The sequence below is a fragment of the Carya illinoinensis genome, chromosome 15 (assembly GCF_018687715.1).
Source record: "Carya illinoinensis cultivar Pawnee chromosome 15, C.illinoinensisPawnee_v1, whole genome shotgun sequence".
NCBI classification, from domain to species: domain Eukaryota; kingdom Viridiplantae; phylum Streptophyta; class Magnoliopsida; order Fagales; family Juglandaceae; genus Carya; species Carya illinoinensis.
The window spans coordinates 36,301,699-36,305,500 of NC_056766.1; the positions used below are offsets into that span (position 1 = coordinate 36,301,699).

The window sequence follows — 3,802 nt, forward strand, 5'->3', positions numbered from 1 at the left end:
TCCGTACTAAGCGACTGGGGGAAGGTGAGTGGGATTAGGATAGCCCTTGCCTATAGTCAATTCTATTTGTCTTTTGTGAAAAAATATACATATCATAATATTATTCATGAAGGATGTAAATTTCTTCTTAATACCAAGTCCTGTTTGAAGTTTTTCTCTTATTAGATTGTTAATTCCAGAGATACATAGAACTAACTATTTAATTTAGTCCTCCTAAACATTACTTTATAGACAGAAAAGACACAATACACCATATATAAAAAGAAAACTCAAAGAACTATGAAAACTTTGGTTGAAATTGTAGATCAAATACAACATTTCTCTCTTCCACTATTTCATTTTCAGTGGGTATTTTTTCCCTATTGGGTCTTAGCTAACTAGTTTGCCAGCTTATTTATAATCTTGAAGTCAAATTACAACCTTAACATTCATTACACCGAGTGGTCTAAATTTCATTCAGCCTATTGAGAAACACCCAAATCTTACATTGATCGCATAAAAAGGAGACATACATGCAGAAATATTCCACTCTTATTACTTCAATAACATATGCTGATTGAAGGATCCTAATTTTCAACTTGTACAGAACTAGGCGGAGGCTCTGATGGTCTCTGGGCTCTCCTCGAGTTTGGTTTTGGTGGAGGGGGAGGACTCGGCATGCGTGCTAGTTTTCTAATTACTTTAATATCTGCAAAAGTCCAATAATATATAATCAAACAAGTGTTGCTGCAAACACTTTCCCATCTAGCTGTTGAAAATAATTTAGAATGCATCAATTACCTATATATACAGCCTCTTTGATTACAAATTGAAGTGATTAAGACAAATGCTCACATATTTATGTCAAGACACTGTTTATGCACCTGATCATCATCAATTTTAGATGAAAAATTTTCTCTTAATTATAGGTCTTTGGTCGACAGAGACAGTTCCTTAATTCATTTTTCTTTACTAAATTCTACAGAGTGAGCTGTTTATTGATTTGGGGGTTCATTTTGCATGAAACGTTGTAACTGCTTCGAAGAGGAACTTGTTCATTTGTCCTGATCTTATGAAGAGATCATGCATTGAATTATCTCCTTCTCGATCTCTTTCCTTGCAAGACTCCAATCTCAACTCATTTCCTAATTTTTGTAAGATTTTATGAAAATAGTTACATGCTCAAGTAATATATGATAGATAGGAAATAATTATTGTCATTCAACTGCACATGCGAACGTAGCTGATCATGCTGTATATATCTAACATGATCAGTTCAAAAAAAGAATGCATGCAGGAATAGAAATTGCAGCTTTATCTAATGCAACTTAGAGGTAGGATTCAAACCTGCACTGATTTGATAAGGCTGCGTGGCCAAGATTGCTGCAGAGAGTAATAATACCAGAATGATATAACGGGAGAAGGAATACAGCCCCATGTGATCTGCTCTTGCTCTCTTCGGCCTTACCTCAACAATATATATAGTACCAGCCAGTGTGTTATGCATTAATGGTTTTGACTCTCTCTCTCTCTCTCTCTCTCTCTCTCTCTCTCTCTCTCTCTCTCTCTCCATATATATATATATATATATATGTATATATTCACATCTAGCTATCAAGCTAGCTAGGTGGGTAAGGAGCCTATAATGCTTTGATAATATTTGCCAGAACTAATTGTCAAATTCTATAGCAACTTAGCTTTAAAATAAAATTGGATGTAAAAATTTATAGTGCTTCAAGTAATCATGTGGCCAAAGACTTGGTAAAATATTAACATGTTGGCAACAATAAGAACTAGAAGAAGGACGGTTCAATTCATGATCCCGAAAAGGGGCTTATTTTTGTCTCATGGTGGATCTAATTAGACACCGCCACTTGCAAAGTCAATTACTTGCAAGAGTTGTATTATTCGAAAAGAGAAATGTTTGTAGCAATGTATATGTACGTTAAAAAAATACAAGTGGATGAGGTAAATTAGGGTCCAAATAAAAACTATATTCTATATAGAGACGCAATGCATTAAATGAAAATTAAAAGAAAATGGCCATGCCAATGCATGGATTTGGGTCCATATTTCTTAGTCTTGCTAATTAACGAGCTGTTAGTGGAATAGAGTCAAGAACTAGCCAACGAGCTGTTAGTGGAATACAGTCAAGAAGTACTGCCATGCACGCAAGGTTCGACTGCGAAGGTTCTTGACGTTCAAATTAGTTTGGTGAATTCAGTGATTTGTCTAGTTTGGGTAACCAAGTATTCCGATGTATTTTCATATATATTCTTTTCAAATATTATTTAAAATATTTTTTAATTTCAAATCTTCAAATTTTTCTTTTAATCATTACAACCTTTTTAAGTTACAACTTTTTTATTTTTTTTAAATATGTATTAAAAATTATATTCAAATAATTTTAAATTTATAATATTTTAATCAATTTTTTCTTTCTCATTTCTCAAAATCCAATTAAACATCTTAATTTAAACTATTTACTATTATTCACAAATATTTTAGTGTCCAAATCTCTAGTGTGAGCTTTCGGCAGCCTGAAAGCAATCAATTGGGAAAATAAAAATAAAAATCAGTCCTTTGCTAATCGTAATATATCAAGGAACAAAAATCGTCTATCTTCCAAATGGTTAAATTTGAAAATGTTGGATCATGTCAATGGTGCTAGTTTTGCAAAAGTTTAACAATAATAAAATTAGACAATTTCAATAATAACATTTTTTGTCTTTTTCTAATACTCATAATTCTAAAATGGGAGGACATTATAAAGAAGTGATTTGCTCATAAGCAGTCAAATCTACAAACTGATATGATTTCATATAAAATGTTAAATCTATAAAAGTAATTTTATAATCTAATGTACCAAATCAAGTCACAAATTAAGTATTTCTCAATCGGTTTAATTTGTTAGCTCGAGGGATGTGGCCAGCGGGAGAAAACCTTGAGCAAGCAAGGAGGAGAGCTGGAGTGCCGGGTAGAGCTGTGCATCAGGACCGGTTTTTTTTCTGATCCAGTCTATTATTAGAAAAAATCCAATTCACACTGACAAGTATCTGGATTGTGTATATCTATATGCTCCTACTCGAATGTGGATGCAGTTATATAATACGATTATATAATACGATTACTGAATTAATACCGATACCCTTAACAAGGTTTGACTTTCTAAACAAATGTTGATTGGTGGTGGGCACCAAGTTTGGCAACCCATCACACACTGCAAAAGATATTTGCACGCTCACTACAACAAAAATGATTTTTTGGGACGAAATTACTTTGGGACGAATTGAAAATCGTCCCAAAAAGTGGGATTTAGGAACGAAATTTGAATTTCGTTCCAAAATGACGATGGTTATGCCATACCGTTCGAACGCGTTCGAACGGTATTCTTAGGGACGAATATTTTTGTCCCAAATAAGTTAACCGTTCGACCGTTAATGATTAACCGTTCGAACGTTTAATTTTCACCGTTTGAACGTAATATTGGCGCGATAGGCAAAATTATTTTGGAGGGAAATTGATAAACCGTTCGAACGGTTAATATTAACCGTTCGAATGATGCATATTCACCGTTCAAACGTTATTTGAATCGTTCGAACGGTGACAGAGTTTTAATTTTTTAAGTTTTTTGCCAAATTATATTTAGATTAACTAGTAATTATAAAAAATTGGTTAATTAAATAATATGAATAATCTAAATTAAGAATTAGTTTAGAAAATATAAAACAATACCATTGCATATAACTTAAATACTGAATTTACAAAACACAAAATATTGTCCATACAAAAAACAGGAAATAAATAAATAAAATTTATCATA

The 3,802-nt window shown here is 32.5% G+C and overlaps 1 long non-coding RNA gene across 1 annotated transcript; it reads right to left on the reverse strand.

Annotated features, from left to right (window-relative positions):
• Positions 1-441: 441 nt before the first annotated feature.
• Positions 442-1,493, reverse strand: LOC122295735. Its single transcript, XR_006238237.1, has 2 exons — positions 1,327-1,493; positions 442-688 (listed from the first exon to the last, which is right to left on the reverse strand). It is a non-coding gene; the product is annotated as an uncharacterized LOC122295735 (long non-coding RNA).
• Positions 1,494-3,802: the final 2,309 nt, after the last annotated feature.